This window comes from Chionomys nivalis, chromosome 13, assembly GCF_950005125.1.
Source record: "Chionomys nivalis chromosome 13, mChiNiv1.1, whole genome shotgun sequence".
NCBI classification, from domain to species: Eukaryota; Metazoa; Chordata; class Mammalia; order Rodentia; family Cricetidae; genus Chionomys; species Chionomys nivalis.
In genome coordinates this window covers 61,504,689-61,529,975 of record NC_080098.1, presented here as the reverse complement: position 1 = coordinate 61,529,975, position 25,287 = coordinate 61,504,689, and the positions used below count along the sequence as shown (strand labels likewise).

General features: G+C 45.8%; 1 protein-coding gene across 3 annotated transcripts in view; it reads left to right on the top strand.

Annotated features, from left to right (window-relative positions):
* The first annotated feature begins 408 nt into the window (after positions 1 to 408).
* Positions 409 to 25,287, top strand: part of Atxn1 (ataxin 1) — a 384,541-nt gene continuing 359,662 nt past the window's right edge. For 2 of the 3 annotated variants that reach the window (XM_057786906.1, XM_057786904.1), the window contains exons 1-2: positions 409 to 563; positions 8,607 to 8,737. The gene's annotated coding sequence lies outside the window, so the exon portion shown is untranslated. Of the gene's footprint in view, positions 564 to 1,579; positions 1,751 to 8,606; positions 8,738 to 25,287 lie in introns of those variants that run through there. The other variant, XM_057786905.1, reaches the window with a different exon arrangement.

Below are 25,287 nucleotides of genomic sequence, written 5' to 3'. Positions count from 1 at the left end.
CCCCTTTCTCAAACCTGGAAGGCACAGTTCCCTCAGGCCGACGTCCGGGATCGGGAGCCGCAGTTAGGAAGAGGCACCGGGCCTCCGCTGGAGGGACCGCTGCTCCAGCCCGGTGCACACAAGGGTTAAGGGCGCGGGCCGGCAGCCGCGCCGTGCGCTCGCCGTGCTCTGTGCGGCTCGCCGGGCCGCCTGCCAGAGGGTGCCCCCCCCCCCCCATGAAGTCGGATCCTTGAGCTGTGGCGGCGGCAGCCAACTGCTCCATATTTGGCTTCTATTACACATTTACATACTGGAGCGAGCGAGCGAGCGCGAGAGAGAGCGCGAGGGAGGGAGGGCGGGCGGAGGGAGGAGGGAGGGGAGGGGGGAGGAGGAGGAGAAAGCAGAGTATACCGCAGACATCATTTCTACTACAGTGGCGGAGCCGTACAGGACCTGTTTCACTGCAGGGGGATCCAAAACAAGCCCTGTGGAGCCGCAGCTAGAGCTACAGCAGCCGCAGGACACTGTGTCTCTCCCTCTGTCCCCCCTTCCCCACGCAACCCCAGATCCATTTACACTTTACAGTAAGTGGCTATTTTTTTTCCTCCTCTGATTCTTTCTCTCCCCCTCCCCCATCCCCCCCATTTAGATTAAAATCACCCCCTCCCTCACCCCAATCCGCTCTCTCCAGAGAGGGGCCAAAGAACATCCAGCATACACCCCCTCCCCCAGTCTCAATGGGCTGCAAGGAAAACAGCTGGAAGAGGAGCGAAGGGAACCGACGCGTCCTGGGGTGTGTGTGTGTGTGTGTGTACGTGTGCGCGCGCGCGTGTGTGAGTGTGTGTGTGTGTACATACACCCGTGCCGGGTTGGGGACCCCACTCTGGGCGCAGGAGCGGCGGGCAAGGGGAGAAGCCAGGGGCCGGGTGGGCGGCCCCAAGAAGAGGGGGCGCGCCAGGGCGAGGGGCGCGGGTGGGGAGAGCGACGGCGCCCCGCTCAGGCTGCTGCTGGCCCGGCGACGGCGAGCGTAGAGAGCCCTGTCCTCCTCCCTCCTGGTGGCGCAGAGGGAGGCGGTAGCGGTTGAGGGTCGAGCTGCCCTCTTCGCTCTTGCAAATTCTCCCTCCCGGCAGGGGGTGGTGAGCGCCGCTGGGGCTCGAGGGAGGGCTAGGCTTCACAGCCTAGGGGTCGCCTAGCTTGAGAGAGGCCACTCCAAGACGGGGGTCTCCACGCCTAGGCCAGCCTCTCAGGGCCGGGGACTTTGCGCATGGCCTAGGGGAGCAGAGAGGTGGCGGCGCAGGGGGCAGGGGCGCGCAGGCTATCGGAGCGCAGCGGGAGTGGCGGCGGGGAAGGGCTCTGGCTGCAGCCGCCACCGCCGCCCTGTTGGTGCGGTCGCTTCCTGATCCAGAGCAGCCGCCACCGCCACTGCTGCCCGAGCCGGGAGCCCGCGAGCGCCCCAGCCCGGCCCGGCGTCCCCGCCGGCGCCCGAGGCAGCAGCGGAGGAGCTGCGGGCTCTGCCCTGCGCCGGGACTGCTCGGCTGCGCGGCGGCAGGGAGGGTGAATGAAGATGGGAGGAGGGGAAGGAGGAGGCGGCGGCGGAGGAGGCGCAGCGGGGATTGGGATGCGCCCCGGAGCCCCGCGGCTCGTTCACTCGGAGCCCGAGACGCCGCCACTGCCTGGGCTGCAGCCGCCGCTGCCTCCTACGTGGTTTCAGCGGAGCGCACAGGCCGGTCCCGCAGGGGGCAGGGAAGGGGCCGGACGGGCGGAGCGAGAGGTGAGGCGGGTTCGGAGAGGAGGGAGTGAGTGCAAATGAATGTGTAGGTGCTTGCGAGTGTGTGTGTGTGTGTGTGTGTGTGTTCGCGCGTCGGGCGGGGGCCAGAGCCATCGCGATGGTGAGGGGGTCCCCGCGGTGGTCCCTTGACTGACTACATCGCTTTGACCTCTCCTTAGCCACCTCCTTCAACTCTGTGGCTTGTGCGCTTTCATTTTATTTCAGACCACGTAGAGAGCTGACTGGAAGCGGTGAAACAATTCAGGTTTTCTAGGGAGATTGAGCAAAGACCTTAGTTGGGGGGGTGGGGGGAGGTAGGATGGTGATCTAGACTCCGCCAGAAAAAAAAAAAAAGGTTTTAAGACGGTGGAGTTAAGTTCGATCCCGTGGCTGTCCTGTTTTGTTTTGCTGTCTTTCTGTATAATCCTACAGATAAGAGGGTAATATAAATACTTGGGAAGGTTGGGAAATTGCTGAAGAGTAGTAAGGGCGGAAAAAAAAAGCCAGTCGGAAGCTGGTTATATAATGCGCTGTGTGGCTAACAAGAAAGGCAAGCTATTTTTGTTTACCGTATGCTGTGCAGTAGGAACTCCTCCAAACTGCTTCTGTCCCCGGAGAGGTTTTTTAGCTTCTCAGAGAGAGCCACAGACTACAATTAGTAAAATTAGAAGACCCCACACCACCTACAGAATAAAAAGTAATGCCTTAGAGTCGAGTTCTCGCCTCACATCCTGCCCAGCATGCAGGGGAATGTGTGTGTGTGTGTGTGTGTGTGTGTGTGCAGTGTTTCCCTGTAGCAATCTAGTAGTCTCATCTCAATGACATTTCTGCTTTATAATGCAAGCTCTTCTTAATATTTAAACATCATTGCTCTAGGTTGTACACAATAAGGTAGTTACATGCTGGTTATTTTCAGCGCAGCTGCTTACTTTTTCAATATTGTTCGCTAAGCTATTTGTTTGGCTTTTTGAAGAGCCCTGCAATTCCTAGAAGCCCTAGTTAAGCCCACCCTCTGGTTTCTTGATGATGGGTGGGTAGCTAAGACAGTTTGATAGCCCAGGGTTTATTTTTATTTTATTTTTGAATGGAGTTTATGCCAGCGGAAGCTAGAGGTAGCCTCCAAAGAGAAGAAAAATATGCGCACAAACTCTTGAAAAGGGATTGCACCAGAGCAGTTTAGCTGTGGCATTTAATCTCCTCTGATTGTCCTCTAACTGGCCGTGCATCAGTCAATATTTTAGCAGCTTTGCAAATAAATGGGCTTGAATGCCACCTTCCACATAAAGCCGAGGCTGAAAAGCCTGTCTGCCTCTCTCATCATACAGATACTGTCGGTGGTGTTAGTTTTCTGTACACTTACTCTGCCCCTGATCACTCCTGTAATTAGATCAGGCTGCCATGGCAACAGACAGTGTTGCTTGGTCCATTCAGGTGGGTTTGCCTGAACTGCTCCAAGTGTTTTATGCCCAGTATTTGAGCTGCCTGAACCAGAGAGGAGAGGCTTTGCCATTTCAATTGCATCTCATCTCCTTTCAGTCATCTGAACCAGAGACACTGAATGAGGCAGATTCTAGCTACTCAGCTTTTCTAAAGGATACCAACACGCTGCTCCTACTGGGTGCAGTGTGTAGATGCACCTCCCCAGACAGTGAAAAGGGCTGACAATCCTACTGGTGTTTATTGTGAGCAGATCAACAAGTATTTGATACTTGCTAGAAACCTTTCAAAGCTTCTGCAGTCTGGAGCCTTTGGCCTTGCCAGCACTTAACCCTTTCAAGTGTGAGAGGCAAGCACAGCCTTGTTTGAGAAATGAAATTGCTGGCAGTGCTGGCTGGCTTTCTAGGTAGTTCACTGAGAGGAGATGGCTTCTTCGGAAAGTATACTCCCCACTGCCACATTTTAAAACTTCACAGACCATGATATTAAAAGGGATGCTGACAGTAGGCAGGCATTCTGAATGCTATCTTTCTTAATTTGGATCTGTTGCTCTTGATCTTTGATGATCTTCAGTAATAACTGAAGATATTTTTTGCAGCTGAGTGAGAGACGCTACAAGCCGGTATCACGCATGGAGCTTTGCCCAGTAAACAGTGTATATGGTACTTTAGGATATAATTTAGTGAACATCTAGAGAGCTGCAGACCAGTGTTTGCATTCTGGTACCACCATAAGCCTGCTAAGGCCATAAAAATTATATTATGACAGAAAAGACAACAGAAAAGCAGCTTTAGCTACTGGAGCTTGGCACTGATCAGATAGCCCAAATGAAGGGAAATGTTTTAGTAACTATGAGTGTGTCATAATTTAGTTGTGACCCTGCCAGTCAGTTTATAGTTTCAAGGCCAAGTAGCCAAATCAGTTAAAATAGAAGAAAGGAAGAAAAACACACATAGAGAATCCCCCCAGCACACACACACACACACACACACACACACACACACACACACACACAGTCTCCCACCTCTCCAGGGCCAAAATTGGGAAAGTTACTCACTTCTCCTCACAGGGGGTTTATGAGTTTCCCCTGGTTACAGAGTTTATGTGGTTGCTACATTATTGTGGCCTGGTCCGGTGAAGCATCACTGTGGTTAAAATGAGCTATTATTTCTGAGAGGTGAATTCATGTGAAGACAGGATCTAAAACCAAAGACAGACATTTTAAGTTTTACACAATCCTTGGAGGTTCTTGGTTCTATTTTGCAACAGACAGAGAAGGGCTTGATTTGCAATTAAATGTGTGCATGTATTTTTCAGTGTACAAATAAACCCTTGCTAAAATAAATATGAGAAGTGTATTGAACTTAATTGAGAGCTGGAGAAGGTACCACCCTCTCCCCGCCCGATTTCGTCTTAAGAGGGTTTGGCCAGCCATGGTATTTTGTTAGAAATAGCATGGAGAGACTTCAGGCCTCTCAGGTGGCTTTGAGCGAGAGATTAAAGAAAAACTCTTGAGCCATCAGATTACATATCAAATAGCTGGAGATGGTCAAAAGTTTCCACTGCCCCGAGTCCCAGGAACCTCCAGGGTGAAGAGATTGCTAAAACGTTAGTCAGCACTCCTATGGCTCCCGATGTCCTTAGAGAGTTCAAGGATTCACATTCCTTTTGTATAAGGTGACCTTGTTTTCTCTCCCATCCTGAAATGTCAAGAGCATTTTGCTCCAGCACATACCTTGACCTGGCAGCTTCTACTGACTAATAGACTGTGGCAGCTCACTGTGCTTCCTATTAGGAGATAGTCAATAAATATACTTTACTAAAAGGCAGAGCTTGTGCAAGCACTTGAATGTCGCAGTGAATGTTCATTTCTTTGAACTCTAGTGGTCTGAAGACAACACATCATTTAGACTCAGAAAAGATTAAATACTTGCATATGAAAAGAGCCTTCTCGAAAGACAGTCTGTCGCTATTTTTTTAGGGGGTTGGGGTCCCTGACATCCAGGCTCTGCATTTTCAGAGTAGCAGGCAAATCTGCACGATTGGTTTAGAGAGAGTTACGTTTGTGCAATTTAATTGCTTCAAAGAACAGATTTTGATCCTTTTGGCCATACTTCCAACCTGAAAACAGAGGCAGCCCTTCTGATTTTCCTAAATGTTTGTTAAAAACAACAAATTATGGGAATAGCAGTGGAGGCCACAATTTCTGCCCAAGGGCTAACATACAGTTTTTCTTTTGTTTGTTGTTTAAGATTTGAATATCTGAGTCATCAGTAATACTATTTTAGTTGCATTTAATTTGGTTTAGTAAAATAAATTTACTCATTCCAATTTTCTGTGAGCAGTACCATGATGATGCATATATAGGATGCTTGCTTTACATAATTGAAAAGATATTGGCTGAAAGAGTTATAATTGGATTGAGGCTTCTTAAAAAAATAAATACTTAAAACTATGGAGGAAAAGGCATGTTGTGTGGTAATTTATCTTTATTTGTGGAAATGGTGTTTTTATTTTCCTTGCCCAATTTTATTTATAAGTATTTTTGACTTTAATCAGTGCAATAGCGTATTTTATGATCCTTCTAACCCTGAACCCTTCAGGATAATTGACTAGAAACGCTTATGCTACCTGTTACTACTATCACGCATGAACTAAAACATGTTTTGAGCTATTGTAGACAAACAAGGCCACTCACGCACCCCTTTGTTTGGCATATTTGATGTTAGCAGACGTGCTTCATTGATTTTTCTATAACTCTTAATGCACACCATTTGTGGGATAATGAAAATGCAATGATAATTGCCATCCTGTAAACAAAAAAAAAATGTACTCTACTTGAAAATCCCTTTTCAGAAAACTCATGGTGTAATAAGATGTCGGGCTTAGAGGGTAGGTGCTCCCCTGACTGCAGGGCATCATTTGGTATCACAAGGACTCATCCTGCTTCCACCAAAGTGCCTTAAGGGGACAGATTTAGAACAATGTATTTATCAGGTATTTTTAGTGGTGATTACAGCTGCCGACCTGTAAGCATATGTGTTTCTTGCAGAAAGAGAAGGCCTTTTCTTGCCACTGTGGAGAGCAAACTTTCTCTTTTTGTGCCCTGGGCCCTGGTCCTGACCAGTGTTACCTCCTGGTGTTTGTATACCATCGCATGTTTAGTTATTTGGGCCATCTGGCTTGGGAATCCTCCACTATTCGTAGTACTGTGTTTCTCTGATATGTGCTCTTAAAATATTAAAGATTCCAATTTTAGTGTGTGTCATCGTCTATAATGTTCCGTCATTTACTGTCTTGCTTATTGTGTGTCCTTAAGTGAGTTCACGTGGCCTTGACTTGATTCTTGTATTTTTTTCCTGTGATGAATACACAAGTAAACAACTCTCTCTTACTCTGGCAAGGATGGCAGGACAAATGCTTTTCGAAAGAAGGAAGCATGCCGATGCTAGAGTAAATTAATATTTGACAGCATTTACATCACATTTGACTGTTCTGTGCACTTCAGCAGAATGGGAGGAGACTGTAATTTGGACTCTAACAAGTCTTATCTGCCGGGCGATGTGTAAACAAGGCCCTGTGTGCACACAAATCCACATACAAGCAAGCCCAAGTCCCCGGTACCTGCAGCTTCTGGGAAAGGGATTATGAAGTATTTTGAGCGTCCTCTGAAATGTTACCAGATAAAAATCAAGACTTCCCTTGCCCTTAAAATAAATGCTGCGCTAAGATGAAATAGAATTTGGTGAACTCCTGTTGAACTTGGTCACCGCCTGTAACCCAGTAACCTTCTCCGTGGAAAGATGGTGTCTTATTTTCTTTTTGTAAGGACAATATAGCCCACTTGAGCTTTTCTCTCTACACACAGACTGCACACAGGGAAACCGAAGACTGTTAAAAAGTCCTTTTGCAGAGCAGCCCCTGGCTCCTAATAGATGCTTAGATAAATTGGTGGTGAATGGATTCGTTAGAAGGAAGAATGCTTTGGCTACTATTCATTACTTTGCAAAGTGCTGGAAAGAAATGGGAGTTATTTCCCTTTCCAGCTGGGCTGTGCTCTTAAAAATAGCGAGTGTGTATGGTTGAAAATAATTATGACTCCTGAGATGAGCTACCGTGGACCCGGGGATAATTGGCTTCTTCACCTGTTTACAGAGTACTCACACTGGAGATCATATTCATAGTTCCAGAATAGTTTCTTTCTGACACCCAATATAATTCTGGGCCTTCTCCTTCCTACTGTTACCTGGCGTGAGCGTAGGAAATCCAGACTAAATTTAAAATTTTAAACACACACAGCTCGGCTCCAGCGATCTGACTGAAAACCAGTTCAGCATTCACTTAGTTGAGGGGATTTTTTTTTTATCCCACCAGCATGGCTGTTTTTTTTTTGTTTTGTTTTTTTTTTTTTTTTTGGTTTAATCTGGTTAATTGTGTATCCCCAGCACTTCAGGATATGATTTTAATGGCTAAGGCTAAAAAGTCTGCTAGCCGTTCAAGTTGTCTACTTCTGGGTCTGTGCACACATCTTTAATTCACAAAATTATCTCAGGAGCACCAAAATCCATGAAGATTCATTCATTTCTTCTTTCATTTATCCATTCACGAATTCCTCATATAGTGGGTAACCTTGATTGACTCTTGGGGCAAAATGAAAGTGAAGACAGTATCCGTTCAACAATGAAATGATTTAAAATTTAGGGCTGGGCAAGTATCCCAGTTGGCAAAGGTGCCCGTCTACCATGCACAAAGCTGTAAGTTTGATGCCCTCGCATTGCATAAACTGGGCATGGTGGCACATGGCTGTATTCCCAGCACTTGTGATCTGAAGTTCTGGGTCATCCTGAGCTACACAGCAAGTTTGGGATCAGCCTGAGCTACATGAGACTTTTTCTCAAAATGCATCCTTATTTTCTTCTGCATTTGATTCCTCCCTTACCTTTGGGCTAGTGTGTTAATATTCTGTCATGGTTGTCTTTCAAGTTACATGTGGATAGGTTAATATATACCCAATTCAAATTAGGCTTTTGACTAAATTACTATTTCATCCATGCCCTTTTCTACGTGATGTTATTTGTGATGACTAGCATGGGCTTGTGTGTTGGCTGTTTGAGGAAAATGACAGTGGCTGCCATAAACGCGGAACCAAGGTTTTCATTTGGCTCAAGAGGTGGCCTAGATTTCATATGTTGGATCCCCTGAGCCCTGTGGAATAAAACCAGACCTGTCTTAAGCTGGCTGCTATCTGTGTAACTCTTTTAGAACAAAATTCAAATTTTTCTTCTTGAGACTTGTGTTTCAGTGCCTACGTCTTAAGGTAGATATCTTTTTAAAAGCAGTTTATTCTTTTTTTGTTTCTCTGTTTTTTTTTTTTGGCCTTTCACCTTGGATTTCTTCTCCTGCACTTCCTGGACCACTGTAGAAGCGTCGTGCTCCCTGAAACAAGTCATCAGGGCAGTCCGTTCAAGCTACAGATCTGTCTGCCATCCTTGTCCAAGAGTCTCTTCATCCTCTTGCATCACCTCCTTCTGCAGGGAATGCATCCCGTGCCAGGTGAGAGGTTTACCATGTTTTCTATCTGACTTGGGATGGTTGCTCATCAGCCATGCACTCTGTAAACTGTGAAATATAACTTTCTTCATAACTGCAGTATATGGAAAATTGCCCAGTGTGTGTGTATGTGTGTGTATAAAAACTGGATAAAAGCATCTATGGTTGTGGTCTATTTGGTTCACGAAGAAATCTGCATTGAATTTGTCTTGATCGATGCCTGCTGCCTGAGGCTTGTGCCTGTTCATTTTACATGTCACCTTTCCTTAAGTCAATTAAGAACACTAAGCTGCCATCTCCCCTGAGACTGGTTCTGCCGTTTTAGGTTCTAACTGTAGTATGATACGTTTGCAGGGAAGCAGAAAACTGTTTGTTGGGTCGGTGGCTGCCAGAAGTTGTTGAATCTCGAGTCTCTTTGTGTCTGTTTGGATTTTACAACTTCCTGATTTCCTCACATACAGTAAATTTTTCTGGCTGAGAGAGTCTCGAAACAGCGTGTAAGCAAGGACTGTTGACCCAGGGTTCTCTGTTAAAGAGCAGACAGGAGGCCAGTGCCCTTCTATGAAATCCAGAGAGAATGGAATTCAGCTAGGACGTGGGACTGAAAGGGCTTGGGGACACTAGTGTACACAACCAGGCGAGGGAGGGGGTTGTGGAATAGAAAATAAAAGATTGGTTTCTAGCTGCCTTGAGAGTAGTTCTGCTTGAAGCCGTGAAGCCAGGCAACATCAGAAGTTCCAAAGGCTGGCTGGGCAACAGACTCACTTCGAGAGTTTCAAACAGAGTTTGGGGCTCCACCCTAGACCTCCTGAATCAGAATGTTCCTCGCTGGTCTTCTGGAATGAAGGAAGTGTTTCTGGAACTTTCCTGTTTCCTTTCTTGGTAAGAAGCAAAAGGCGCTTTTACCAAACCACACACCCCAAATCGAGGACATCAAAATCTACTCAGCAAGAGGTAGATACTAGCTTTACCAAGTGTTCATTTACAGAATGGCCTAGTGGAACCGGTCATGGTGGCTCATGTGTGTGATCACAGCACTTGATAGGAAGAGCTGAGGCAGAAGGAGGATGGGCCAGAGTCTGAGGCTAACAGCAGCTATGCAGTGAGCTTGAGAATAGCTTGGGATACAGCCTGAGACCCTTCTCAAAAAGCAAAACAAAATCAAACTCCAAAGAAAATTCACAGTTTTCTGTGTGTATGCCACAGAACCAGTTTATCTTAAGCTAAATACAAGCTCCATGACCTCCGAGATAACAGCTCGGAGCTCTGACATTGGCCAGAGTATTTGGATTTCAAATATCAAGATGCTACTTTGATTGTGCACATGCCTGTATACTGTTCATGTCTCGGCTTCTTCTTGCAAGATGAGGACAACAGAGGGCTACTGTGAGGATGGACTGAAAAAAAAAATGCATGTGTGTGGCTTGAGTGTGCCGGGCATATGGCTTAGGTATGACCTGTTCTCATAAGCTATCATTGTTAGCACATAGCTTATCTCTAGACAGGGAGGGGGAATGTAAATCTCTTCTTTTTCCATGGCTGCTCCTGGACCATACATGACTAAGAACAAGTAAATATACCCAGACCTTGGCCTTTGGACCAACCCTGTAGGCATTTGTGGCTCTACAAAGCCAATAAGAGTTCTATTTATTTTTCTGAATTTTAAATTCTGAACTTATCTTAACTCATACTGTGATAGGATGCATATCTTTTTTTGCGCTGTAAGATAAACTGATGAATAGCTTGCATCAATAGAGTTATTTGTAGTTTGTTTGAATAATAATAATAATAAAAGGACTGACTAATAATTATGTTTAAGCCTTAGAAAGAATAGCTGGAAGTCTGGAAACACAGCTCAGTGGGAAAGCACTTGCCTAGCATGTGTGAAGCTCTGGGTTCAATTCCCAAGTCAGATGGACAGACAGACAGAAAGACAGAAAGAAAAAAATCTAAGAGTCCTCTGTGGGGCAAAGCAGAGAATGGGGGTAGTTACCAGGCCACAAGCATTGTGTTCTTTTGAATTATGCAAATGGATTCTTTCTATTGTATTGACTGTGGATTTGAGAAACTCCATTTAAATGGTAGTAAGTGATGTCTAGCTACTGGCAGGGCAAGCCTCTTAAGATCTGCAGGTGTCTGCTAATGGGCAGGGTGGGGTGGCACACTCTTGCCTTCCCTCTTTGGGGGAACCTGCTTAATACGTGTATTTTGCCAGGCAGATAGATGGTCCTTGCACTGACCTTTCAGGAGATATGTTTCAGGAGTATGTGGGATGAGGTGTTCTTTTCTTTTTAAAACCTGTGGTATTTGAAGAGAGACATTATCTATAACCAAACAATCTCAAGAATTTTCTTATGAACAAGACAGGCTGCCAGGAGCCTTATCTTGGGCAGCATGGCCTGCTTGTTAAGATGCAGGGGTTTCTGGTCTCATAACCACTCGGTTAAGTGTCGTGATATTCACGGCCTTGCTGACAAAATAGTGCAATCTCACCTGGAACATTAGGCTGTTGATATTTTCTGTGCTTGCGCAGGAAAGAAACGTCTACACTTTCTCTAAGCATTTTGCATACATAATGGCCTCATTATGGTCCTCACAACTGACGGCTGTCTGTGGGCAGGGAGAGAATATCATGTTGTATTCTGATACATTCATGTTATTCTTCTAAATGAAAGTCTGGGCTATTATTTCTGGCGCTGGTTATTTTATAAAGATGATGCAGCTAAACAAGTTATGACCTAACTTATTCACAGTTACTATCTATGTAAAGAAGTGATTCATTCATACATTCACTGGGTATTTTTCTTTTAACTACTGCATGGTGCCGTGGACATGCAAGTGAGTAAGAGCTACAGGAGATTATACATTCTTCGTGACCAGGCTTGAGAAAGGAGGAATGTGCTGGAATAGCTAACAAAGCTGAAAGGGTTGGGCTGTACTTACTGAGGGGTACATTCTGACCCGGAAGGAATTTAAAAGGGTGGTGGGAGCTCAGGAAAGACTGTGAGGAGGAGGATCATGTGATTTGGTCTCTGAAGGCTGGGATTGCACTTCTGTGGGAAGAGATGGAGAGAGACAGAGGAAAGTCTTGCAAGCTGCTGGGACAACAAGCAAAAGCTTGCTTGTATGTCGTATGTAGGCTGGGCAACTGTGGCTGAAGGTGTGGGGAGGGGTGTTCTGAGTTGCAGAAGTCAAGGAGACTGGCAGGGGTATGGGAATAGCTGAGAAGTCCGTCCGAAGAGCAGTTTGGAAGCATCGCTGGCATAAAAAGGGTTTTGAATTTGGCCTTTGGGGTCTTGTGCCTGGCAAAGGGGTGGACACACAAAAGGCATGACTGGATCTAAGGACACAGGAGCTGGCAGTGAATGCGTAGGGTGAAGGTAAGAGGCAGCAAGAAGGGGAGCTTGAATGGTGGCACAGCCTTTGTTTGCCAGTTTTTCAAAAGCTGGGGTGGTAGGAGGGATTGGGTTGTTACAGGGGTGGGTCGTGGAGGGGGGCTTCTTCTGTGAGAGCTCTGGAACCCTAGAAAGTCTGTGTTCAACTGAATGCCATGAAATCTTGTTGAAACAGTTATTCCTTTATAAAATAGGAACTGGAGCTAATTTTAGCTAGCTCTAATATGCATGTGTAAGAAAACGAAGGCCGCTTTTGACACGCAGCCCATGCGGTGTCTCTCTCTCCACTTAAAACAAATGCTTCCTTTGCTTTCCGCTAAGCGATTTCCCGAGACTTTCGATGGTGCCCCTGCTCCTGCCAGCAGCAATCCCAGCGTGTCTTTGATCTTTGCTACTGTTGATTGATTCTTCTCATGTGACAGGCGTGTATCTTCATTGTGTCAGCCACTTAACAACTTAGCCATTGTTCATTTGTGGCAATTCAGCTACTGTACTTTTGATAATCGTATTAGTATGGGTGTGCTTCATAACTTTGGAGGATTTCCTGGAGGCTTTCTATAGGTTCTTGTCAATGCGAGAAAAATACATATATAAAGAGATAGATAGTCATGAATCTTTGTTTATGAAAATTCTAAGATTCCAGACACAGCTCTTTAACAAATTGGCTTCTCACTTAATACCCTATAGGAGATAGAGATTTATATAACTGAGCTGAATATGGCTGTGTATTCCTGTAGGCCTAGCACTTAGGAGCCTGAAGCAGGGAGGTCAGAAGTTCAAGGCCAGCCACAGCTACCTAGTAAGTTTGAACAAGCTTGGGCTACTTGAGATCCCATTGAAATAAATATCATTGTTAAGCCTTAGTTCTGGGGTGGGGGGGAGTTAGCCTAAGAGTCCACGGTACACAGTGGTGTTAGTGAGTAGCTTATTACACAAAATTAGGGAAAACCTGAGGAGTGCTTCAAGTTTTTATTTTGTTTTGTTATTTTACTGAGTTGTTTATGAACTCTTTGCATTGCCCTCAAGTGGCTAAGCATGAAAATATGAATACATAAATAATAATATTAAAAGCATGACTTCTGTGCATGTCTATATGTGTCCAAGAGGTCAACCCTAGATGTTCTTCCTCAGGTGCCGTCCATCTTGTTCTCCGAGATAGGGATTCTGGCTGATCAGTGAGGCTGGCCAGTCAGTGAGCCCCAGGGATCCTTCCATTGGGCCTTCTCCAGCATTGGGGTTGAAGTGTGTGCCACCACCCCTGACTTTTTCACACATATTCTGGGGATTTGCTCTGCTGACTGAGCTGTCTCAGGCTGCCTGGAAACCTTTAATGAGTATCTAGGGTGGAAGAAGAGACCCTAGCGGGAAAACAGTGATGAGCAGTATACAGTTGCTTTTTTGAACACAAAGTCATTTAATCTTCGTTACGCTCATATCTGGCAGACACTGTGGTTGTATCTAGGCCATGGGATGTAGATACTGGAGGACAACAGTGGGTAGGCAACTTGCCCACTTTTGCCAGGAATTAACTGACCGTAGCTCAGACTCCTCACTGTGGCTCTGAATTAGCCTCAAGCCCCGAGTCCTATCTATATTAAGAAGCTCACACTTAGATACAGAAGGCAAAGTCTGCCAAGAATGATAAGTGAGCCATAACTCAGACACAGTGGATGCTCAGAAACCAAGATGGGGGACGGTTCTGGGGCCCCCGAACTTCCCATTTCTACGCCTGAGCCTTTGATCAGAGACTCCCATGAGCTTCTGATTCAGGTGCTGTCTTCGTAACAATTCTTCCTCTTCTTCCCCGTGCGGCCCCAAGATTCCTACGCACGTTTGATAATTATTAATGGAAGAAAATGATGACAGCAGCACTCTGCTTATCTGCTTTGGGGGACTGGCTGAAGTTGGCTCCAGATGTTGTTCAACACGGAGTCCCAGGGAGCTGCTGAACTTTTGACTCCAGAGAGCTTCTCTGGGTCATTGCTCAGCTTCCACGACTTGGCAGATAGGAGCGATCTATCTCTCCAGCGCGATAGATGCCGAGCTTCACTGGGGCACACTCTAAGAACAAAACGTGCAGCCAGAGGCGGTCAACTGTAGCCAGGTAGCACTGAGGAGTGCAGGGTTCACGGTGGTCTGCACCATTGCCTTTCCTGCCCTCGCCTGTGTGCGGTGTCGTCCATCCGTCCGTCCGTCCCGTCCCCCCCCCCCCCCCCCCCCCCCCCCCCCCGCCAGTGACTCTTAGCTAGTTTGTGTCCAGGTGCTGTGTAGGTAGCCTGAGTGTCTTCTGCACACTGGGTGAAATTTACCACGACTTTCTTTTCTCTTCAGTGGCAATGCCCCTCCCTGTACAGACGTGCGGAGAAGGGGAAAGGGCCTGAGATTGACTGGTGATGAGCTTGGCTGGCAGCTCCATCACAGTTGCAATCGCGCGCCATGCATTTTATTTACAGATTACTAGGCTCCGAGTCTGACATATGACTGGCTGGGAAGCTCCTCCCCAGAACAGTTGTATGTCATCTGCTTCAGAGGACTAATTGCTTGGCAAATCCCCTTTGGTAATTTCCTCTATTTGCTGATGAGTTACTTAACAGTGATGGGCTTGTGGAGTAGACCGTAGAGTTGACTGCGCGCCCCAGAAGCACGACCGCCAAAGGCCCCGGGGGATATGCCTTTTGAATTCTGTTTGGCTTTCCTGAAGAAACACTGAAACCATTATATGGCCTGTTAATATTTCACTCAATACTAGGTTAAACTCCCGGGCACTGTACTGTTTTCCAAAAGGAATCAAAACCAGGCCCCCTTTCTTCAAATATGCCCCTGTGCATTAGAAAATTATTAAAAAGGAATTTAATATTTATAGAATGTTTAATGCTGTTTTAAAAATACGACTCAGAGTGCAATAGCTTTCCAACACACAGAGTTCGGAGGAGGGGGTCGGTTCAGCTGCTAGCCTGGAAACCCAGTCTCTGTTTTGCCTTATTGCTAGATCAGAGGGAATGCTTGCCTTTAAGCCTTGCTGGGCCTCAGTTTCCCCATCTCTAAGTGATGGAAAAAAATGATGTCATGGGCCTTTTCCCTTACTGACTTTGTATAGTTTTCTGATTCTGTGTGTGGTGGCCAGAGGTCAACATTGAGTGTCCTTTTGTGTTTCTTAATTCTGGAGGCAGTCTCTTATCTGTCAGCTAGATAAGCTAGTCTGCAAACTTTGGAGATCCACCTGCATCTCTCTCTCTCTCTCTCTCTCTCTCTCTCTCTCACACACACACACACACACACACACACACACATATCTGCTCAGCTCTAGAGTTACACCGTAATATCAAGTTTCTCTTTTCTTGTTTGTTGGTTGGTTGGTTTTGATTTTGATGTGGGTAACGAAGGTCCTCACGCTTACGCCTCAGGCACTTTACCGACTGAGCCATCTCTGTCCCCAGCCAAGTTCTGTGATTTCATTCTAATTCTTCCCCTCACCTCCCCTAAGACCTTTGCTTCTGTCAAGCATCATTTGCTGTTGTTTGACTTTGTTAGGTTTGGTATTTAATTAGAGTTTATATTTTGCCTATTATTATGTCATTATTTAGAGAGTAAGTCAGAAGTGGTACCGACATTCATTTATCAACACATCTATATTAGTTTCATACCGCAGTAGCTTCCTGTGTGTGTGTGTTTTTACTGTTCTTGGTATCATAGCCCCAAACAAGAGCCCTCTCAGGAGGGGGAGCGTGTTATAACTAGGAGGAATCTTCCAGCTAACTGTGGCATTATTTCTTGCAAGAGGCGCACTGGAACTTAGATCTGAGTGTCAGTATCTAGGGTCATATACCCCGCTTTTCATTTGTGAGTAGACATTTTTTTTATTATAATTATTTCATTTGGTTTTACCTGCAGGTGCAGGTGGGAGTTCCCAGGTAATTCTTTTGCTCTTCTGCCTCAACTCTTCCAATTAGCATGTGCAATGCACCCTTGTGTTTTCAGTTCATTTATAAGCAGCTCGTGCAGATGCCTCGAGATGTATCGCAATTATTAATAGTTTCTTTAGGCGGGTGTGTGCGAATGGAAGAGATGACATTTGGGAGCTTTTGGAATACCTACCTGCGCCTGTGTAGAAGCTGTTTTTTTTTTTTTTTTTTTTTTTTTTGATTTTGACTGGGACTCCGTGGTTGAGTGGCCCTGCCCACATCTCTTAAGTCTGTGACCCCCAGGTCCCTCATCTGTTGAATGGGGAAGAAATGGCTGTCTCGGGATTGTTGGCTTGATAAGCATGCTGGCTTAGTTAGGGTTTCTGTTGCTATGATAACACAGCATGACAAAGCAACTTGGGGAGGAAAAGGTTTATGCCACTCACAACTCTCTGGTCACATACTCTATCACTGAGGGAAGTCAGGGCAGGAATTCAAAGCCTGGAGGCAGGAACTGAAGTAGAGACCATGGAGGATTGGTGCTTACTGACTTGCTCCCAATATTTTTTTCTTTTTTCTTCCTTCCTTCCTTCCTTCCTTCCTTCCTTCCTTCCTTCCTTCCTTCCTTCCTTCCTTCCTCTCTTCCTTTTCCTTTCTTCTTTTTATTTTGCACCCAAACCACCAGCCCAGAGGGAGGCACCACTCACAGTGAGCTGGGCCCTCCCTCACCAATCAACAGTCCAGACCACAGGCTTGCCCACAGGTCAGTTTGATAGGGACATTTTCCCTTTTCCCAAATGACTCTAGCTTGTGTCAAGTTGACATAAAATCCAACTAGTACACATACCCTGACCGTATCACCTCAGGGTGGAATCTCACACTTACAGAAGTAAATGCACAAACGTTGAAGGCACAGTATTCTAGACGTGAGGGAAGGAAGCAGAAGTAACTGCAAGGCTATGTTTCAGGGATAAGGGGGTGCCCTTGGGTCTTTGAGGACAGAACTGTGAACCCTAATTTGATCTTTGAAACTTGGAGAGGACCAGACTCACTTCCCTTGTGTGGAAGTGATGTCATCAGCAGGTGGGATGGCCCATGGAAGAGTATCTGCTGCCCCTTGAGGGGTGGAAACACGGCCTTCAGCTAGATATAGTGCTAGCACGGCTCTTTTGTGGATTTGCCATTCAAGTCCTTAAGCCATGTTCACCTTGTTTATCTGTTTAGTGTGGTGTGTGTGTGTGCATGTTTGTATGCATGTGTTATGTGTGTGTGTTTGTGTGCATGTGTTATGTGTGTGTGTTTGTGTGTATGTGTGTGCGTGTTTGTGTGCATGTGTTATGTGTGTGTGTTTGTGTGTATGTGTGTGTGCGTGTGTTATGTGTGTGTTTGTAGGTCTGAGGACAACTCACATGAGAAGGCTCTCTCCTTTCACCATGCGGATTCTAGGGATCAAACTCAGATCCTAAGGCTTGCCAGCAAGCCGCTTTGTCTGCTCTGTTCTAGATTTTGACAAATTAAGATGTACCTTTTTTTTTTATTTTTTTAACGTTTGGTTTTCCCCATTTATGTTTAACAGCCTGATTTGCTCCCTAGACAATAAAACTGTCGTCTCCTGGAATACGCAGCAGTCTATCAATCGTTCCATGTGAAGGTGCATATCACTGGGGTACTCGGCCTGTTTCTGCTGCTTTTTAGCATGAAGCCAAGATGAGTATCTTTGCCCTCAGAAGTAGTTTTTGCTCAGGGTACAGATCCGGAGGCTGACTGCTGAGTGAGAAGGGGTTTGTCCTGAATCGCTTCCAGAACATTTCCCGACCTCTGTTGCTGCTAATGATGGAGAAACAGGTCTTGCTCCAACCTGACTTAGGGTGTGAGGTTCATCCATCTTATTTCTTTGGCGAGCTCAACTGGCCCCTGGGTTTTCAGATTTGCACTGCTTTGATCTCACTCCAGATAGCACAACTCTGTGTTGACTTACTAATTGTCCTTCTGTCAGTCAGCAGAGAGTTTCTATGTATGCTGATCTGTGAAAACAAGCCCTTCCTGTGTTCTAGATGGGACTCTTTTTGGAAAAATCCTTTCTACTGTATCTATTGCACACTCCAATTTTAAAGTTCCAGTGGCAATGCTTTTTAATATTTATTTAAAATTTTAATTAGTGTATGTATGCATGTCTGCGTATGAGTGTGTGCACTTGAGTACATATATCTTCAGAGCCTGGAGAGAGTGCTGCAGCCTCTGGAGCTCATTACTCGAGGTTGTGTCACCTGACACAACTGGATTGGAACTGAACTTGGATTCATTGTTAGAGCAGCACACGCTAACCACTGAGCGAGCAATCTCTCCAGTCCCTGACAATGCCTTTGTGTTACACAGAAAAGTTCAAGGCATGATGGGTTGTTCATTTCTTTAGTTTCTATTGTGGACCCTCTTGGAAGGAAGACAAGATCAGAGGGACATCTGAGCTCCTCTGAGCTCTGTACTAGACCAGCCGACTATCTGGCTCTTCCTGGGATAATTCATTCATTCATTCATTCATTCATTCATTCTCTCTCTCCTTTTTCTCTTGAAAATGGTTTCCTCTTAAAGACCTATGTTGCATATGCTCAAAGTCCCCCTGCCCCCTTTTCTTCTCTTCCCGTCTGCTCTTCTCCTTGACCCCTTACTCACTCTAGGCCACCACCCTGGCTGTCACATTTCTTCTGCTCTGCATTGGATCCCCTGCTCTATGTGGCTGACCTGTGTTTCCTGTCCTGGGAATGTGGGTAATAATATGTCCGCTTTCCTCCCTCCCTTTGGCCTCAAGGGATGAAGCAGGAATATCAAAGTGTACCAGTTGTCCAAGATGCTGGTTGATTGAAGACTTGACCTGCAGGGGTGGTCCGGCTCCCACATCAGGCTGGAGGATAGACAACTTGGGCATCCCTCCCTGCCTGGTGTAGCTCTCCCTTGTAGATAACTCTCTGGAAAGAAAGGTTGGCACAGTTTCCTGGGTATCGAGTTAAAGGCAAAAGTAAGTTTCAGGATCTGAAAAGCTTATGCCTCAGCCAGGCTGGAATGGCTTGGCATGCAAAATGTCTACTGAATGGACTTTCTATATAGATGTTTCTCTTTCTGTTGTTCAAGACAAAAGCTGGAGTTTGAGTTGATCTTGAATGTAACTCTGGAGACAGAGGGTCATATATTTATAGTATATATATGGGGAAAATGTACATCCTTCAAAATGTGCTTTACTCCCCAATTAAGTGGTTGGGGTTTCTTTGGAAACAGGATTGTTCTGTATATTCCTGGCTGCTAGCTTCTAACTGCCAGTGATCCTTCTCTTTCCACCTCCCCAGTCTCGGGCTTCAGACAAATATGTGCCAGTACACCTGACTGCACACATTCTTGTTCCAGTCCTACCCATTCTACCCGCTGAAGTATGAGCAGACATTTCTGAATATTAGAAATCTGTTTGTATCTTTGTTTGCGCTAATGTTCTCCCTGCCCCTTATCTAGGTTCTTACAGGAGTAGAATGAAGTTCAGCATCTTTAATCGGGTTCCCTAGCTTGGGATGTCCCTTGTCACTCCAGCTGGGACACCCATGTAGCTGTCTCAGTCACTGAGTGCTTCCTTCTGAGTCTTCTCTTCTGTTGGAGACCCCAAATGCTTTGGGCCACCTTCCTTAGGACCAGCACCCTTTTGCTTCTGTCTGACTAATTTCCCCTTGTTCTTAAAATTTCAGTTTTTTGTCCCTTCCTAAGGGAGCGCTTGGGCTAGGCTAGCTGAGACTGTTTGAACTCTCACAGCCCCTTTCTTCCTCTGTAACACTTGTTTGGACAAACTATGTGGCTCTGTCTAGCTTTGGACTCACTTTGTAGAGCAGGCTAATTTTGAACATGTAGCAATCTTCCTCTCTCTCGGCCTCATGGCCACTGAGATTACACGTGTGAACCACCACATCCAATACTTCTGTATCCATTTTAAAAAACATTTTTCTAGCTCAGAGGGTCTTCCCTGCTGCCCTGGGCTTAAAATTTGACGTACGTAAGCATGCAGCGTATACAGGTACTTCCCTATGACTTGAGTCTTTATGTTACAAACTGAGTATGAGTCCTTCTATTTACGTGGGCCAAGGCAACAGAATTGTGACCTGGATCCACTCTGTCTGTGATGGGCCACAGCAGAGGAAAAATGGTGACATCTGTTAGACTAACATCGGGCACCATGCAAGTGGGTGACAAAGTAATGAGGATGTGCCAGAGGGCTGTGACCAAAAGACAGAAAGGATACAGAAGGGCCCAATCTTCTGGAACGAAAGCTCCGTGCAATAGAATGCTGGCTTTGCTCAGTTTTGAGTCCTAACAGTATTACACATTCAACTCAGGCAAAGGAACTCTCTGAATGTCGAAAACTGTCTTTGTGTAGGAAAAAAAATCCTGTTGAGTTTTGGCTTCCTGATGATTCCTAAAGGCATAACTGTTGTGTTGGAGGACTGAATGCATGCGAGTGAGGTTCAGTTGTCCTAACTCAGTCCCCTGGTTTTAGTCAGTCTTTCGTACATGGTCTGTAGACCCTGTCTGCCAACTCAGATGAACACCAGGCTTAAGTCTATCTGGAAGGGAGTTCTGAGTCAGGTTGCTCGGGTTTGGAGGAGACATAGTATGGATTTGGGAGCCATGTGACCGAGCTGGGGTGGGGGCAATGAAGCAGTCCTTTGTATATATAACAAGACTCAACAGGAATGATACTGGGTGGGGGTAGAAACAGGATCAGAAGGTGGCATCTGGGCCTCTTTCATTGGGTGGCCCAGTCACCTCCTTCTTGCATATGGTTTATCTAGGAGATGCCCTGCTGGGGTAGATAAAGATACTTTTGGCAGGTAGATGGTTTCCCTATCTGGTAGTTGGGGTGAGGAGCTATGCACTAGATTGTACATCAGATGGAAATGGGGTCTTAATACCAGGAACCAAGACTCTGGTCCCTTGGACTCCACACAGTCACACAGGGATCCACAAGTCACCCTATCTTATACTGCTCTGGGTGATTCCAATTGGGGTAGAAGAAATTTTGGGTGGCAGTTCTAAATTCTCTTGCCATGTTTCAGGTCTCCTGGGTTGTTGAACCCAGGACATAGAGAAGTACACATCTATATACACTTTTTTCTGGGGAGATGCCCTTCACATAAGGACCTGGCAGTGGGGCTTCCTGCCACCAATGTATCTTTGCTGCTTGACTTGATTCTCTTTAGAAACTGGGCACTGATTCATGCCTGTAGCTCTAGCATGCAGGAGGCTGAGGCAGGAGGGTTACAGTGAGTTCCAGATCAGCCTGGGTTACAGAGGGAGACCTTGACTTAACAACAGAAATGTGAAATTCAGCTCAGTTTTGCCCTTCATATGTTCAGAGTCTCAGAAGATAAGCATATAATTACTGTGTCGACAGAAGCAAAGATGATTCTATTATTAACTTAAACATCGAATCAAGTATAGTGCTGCATGCTTACAATTCCAGCACCCTGAAAGGGGGTGCAGGAGGGTTGTTAGTTTGAGGCCAGCCCTGGCTGCATAGGATGACCCTGTCTCAAAAACAGAAAACAAAACTAGAACACTATTTAATTCTTTTTTATTTTATTTTATTTTATTTTATTTTATTTTATCTAGTTTTTGGCCTTCTATGAATAGGAGAGGGGCTTATGAGGCCCTATCCATTCCTAAGGAGGGCATTATTGATTGCTAGTGGAGGGCAGTCCAATTCTTCGGTGGTATGGACACTGGTAATTTGCCCATGCTCCAGTAATTAATCTCTACTTGGCGGCTCACAAAGCAAAAGACATGAGAGTGGAGGGCGATATTTTGATATTTTGAGAAGAAGAAAGGGGGTCATCTGGAAAAAGAGAGGAAGGGGAGATGCTGCTAGGGTGGGAATAACCGAACACATTATATACATGAAATTGTCAAATGGATTACAACGTTGCGCTGTATGGAATCTGAAGGAGATGTAGTAATGGCGTCGAAGCCCACTGTGGTGTTTTATTTTGGCTGCCCTGCTCTACTTAAGCCCCTGCAACCCTTTGTCCTTTACTCTTCAGGAGGCATGGGCTGTATTCTTCTTCCATCTTGGAACCGCCCAGGTGAACAGTATTATTTTAACAATCCGAATAAACATAAAAAAGAGGAGAGACACCAGCAGGCACACTGTGGAGCTATTTCAGTTACCCTGCACATTCGCATAGGCAAATGTGAGCTGGGGCAACATTAACATAGCAGAAAATACATTTTGTGAAACTTGGGCCTCCCCAGACCAAAACTTCTCTCGCCTACTCCAGACCAAGCTCTAGGAGTCAGAGTTCATATCCTATGTGAAGCTGAGAGGAAGGCAGCCAGTCTTTGGAAAGGAGAGATGAACAGGCTGAGCTGTGCTGCTGGGCAGAGAATGTCATATGACCTGACTGTGACTGTTCTCTAAGTTCCTTTGACTGATGCACTAAATGGAGGCTCTTTGCCCTAAAGTCTTTGAAAATCATATCATCATCATCATCATCATCATCATCACCGTCATTATTTAAAGTTTTCCCTTTTTAAATGTCCAGGGTCTCCCAAGACTTCAGAGGCATGGAAGTCCTATGCTTCCTGCTTCTCTGCAAAATGACTCAGAGCTCCCCTTATCTCTTGGTACTTTACTCGGAGAGTCTGATTGAGAAACCCCAGCCTTAACACCCACAGCTATGCATAGTATTATGGTGGCTGGTGTGTCATAGGTCTGCCTTCCTTGATTACAATGTGTCACACGAATCCAAGTACCATGGGTAAATGGCCTCAGTGGAGAGTCAGGATGTCTCCTTGTGTGGAGTCTAGTCATCACCTGAGACAGCAACAGTAACAACTGAACCTGGCAGTTCTGACACCACCTGATGGGGCCCCTGTGGTATCACAGTTTATCTTCATTGTCACTTGACTGGATTTGGAATCCCATAGGAGACAATTCTGGGAGTCTCCAGAGAGGATCCATTAAGGAGGAAGGACCCACATAGGATATGGTGGCACATGCTACGAACTACAAAGGAACCAAAGAGAAAACCATGAAAATGCTTTGTGGCCTTCCCTCTGTTCCCTGTCCTACCTAGATGTGAACAAGCAGCCTCATGCTTCTGCGGCCACAGCCCAGAGACCTTCAAGGTGTTGCACCATAGCTTCCTCTCAAGTACGAGCCCAAGTAAACCCTTATTCCCCTGTGAATTTGTTTCTTGTCAGGTATTAGGTTACAGCAGGGGGGAAAAAGATAATTTATTGTATAACTAGATCCTTAGATCTATGGTCTGGGTTTTCTGACCTTTAGTCTTTCTCACTCCTCCATCCCCCGGTACAACCAACCAAGATTCCCCTGGGCTTTATGCAGGTAGGCTTCTGAATTCATAATACTAAAGGATATGTCCTTATTTTATCAAGTTGGTTCAACAGAGAAGTTTGGAGATGGACCTGGTAAAATATAGAAGAATTCAGCCTTTTGAATATGAGCAAACCTTTGATACTCTTTGAGACATTTTAAGATTTATTTTATGCATGTGAGCGTGTGTGTGCTTGTATGTGTGCTTGTGTGTGTGCATGTGTATTCAGGTGCCTGTGGAGGCCATAAGAGGGTGTTGAATCCCCTGGAGCTGGAGTTGCAAGTGGCCGTGAGCCCATCAGCGTGGTGCTGGGCATTGAATGCCAGTTTTCTGTAAGAGCAGCAAGCACTTTATTTTTTTTATTTTTTTTTTAAATATTTATTTATTTATTTATTATGTATACAATATTCTGTCTGCGTGTATGCCTGCAGGCCAGAAGAGGGCATCAGATCTCATTACAGATGGTTGTGGGCCACCATGTGGTTGCTGGGAATTGAACTCAGGACCTTTGGAAGAGCAGGCAGTGCTCTTAACCTCTGAGCCATCTCTCCAGCCCCCCAGCAAGCACTTTAAAACACTGAGTTTCTCTCCAGTCCTGGAATGTTCCTTTGTACATTTATATGTTAGATGTGTCCGGAGTGCCCAAGTCCTGATGAACTGAGGGCTAGGGAGAAAGGGTCTCCTTTTACAGCCACTATACTTTCATGGCTGAGCTGTCTCTCCTTTACTGCAGTCCTGTTGGCAAGGTCAGAAACACCAGGAATTCAAATTGATCTGGCATTTGGAATTCTGAGAGAAGTCCCTTCCTGGGTGGGTGGGTGGGAAGATGGAGCCAGGCCAACTTCCTGTCCGTAGGTTCCTGCTGTTTTGCTCTTGGTCATTGCAGGAGAGGTTAGCAAAGTGTGTCCCACTGCCCGTGAATCTGCATGGTGCTTGTTGCAGATGCAAAGACAGGCGAATCTTCAGGATCATGAATTGCTTTTGTGATGATTATGTATTGACATCTTTTTTTGTGTGTGTGGTTAATTACTGTCCATCTCCATAGCCCCGAAGCGTGTGTCCTAACTGTAACACAATCTCTCCCATCTTTGCAGATGTCATCTGGTGGCAGGCTACCACGCTCTTAGGTGCAGAAACACTTAGAATTGGATGTACTTCTCTACCTGACCACCCCCCCACTATCTCTTTAGAGTCTTTCTTCCCCCCCACAGAAGTCAAGGTGATTTGTCTTGCAGGGAACTTAACTTGGTAATGGAGTAGCTAAGGATGTTTCTCTCTAACAGGTTCCAGAACAGACAATGCTGGTGGACGTCACTTGTTGCCCCCAGGATCTTCGTTGGGAGTCCTCAGGACTTGGTGTCTTTAATGAACTTGCCAGGAGGCATAATGTATCACCATTTTTATTCTGGGCCACCCTAATGGATGATACCCAGCTTCAGAGACCTCCCCTTGGACATCGTCCCTGGCAGCCAGTGTGTTAGCCATCCCATTGTCTGGAGTTGGCCTCCTACTCATTTTGAACTAGGCTTAGTCACTGATGGTCATACCCAGCTGAATGCTACACCGCTTGCCCTATGTTTTCCCTAGGGCTTCCAGTCTCTCTTCAGTTTTAGGGTACCATTGTGCCAACACCACTTATTCCTTTGCTAGACACAGTGCATGCATCCACTCTCTCTGGGTTGGCATTGTCCCACCAGCATAACTTGGAGTCAAGGCTAAATTCATCTTGCCCAGACTTGTTCCTACTGGTTCTGAACTGTCTCTTACCACAAGTTGAGCCTTCAAATACACCAGTGATAGGTTGTGCGTAGACACGTGTGTGTGAACTGTTAGAAGAATTCTCGCTCTGGTTTTCTGTTGTTTGCATAAGCATATAAGTATTTAACAAA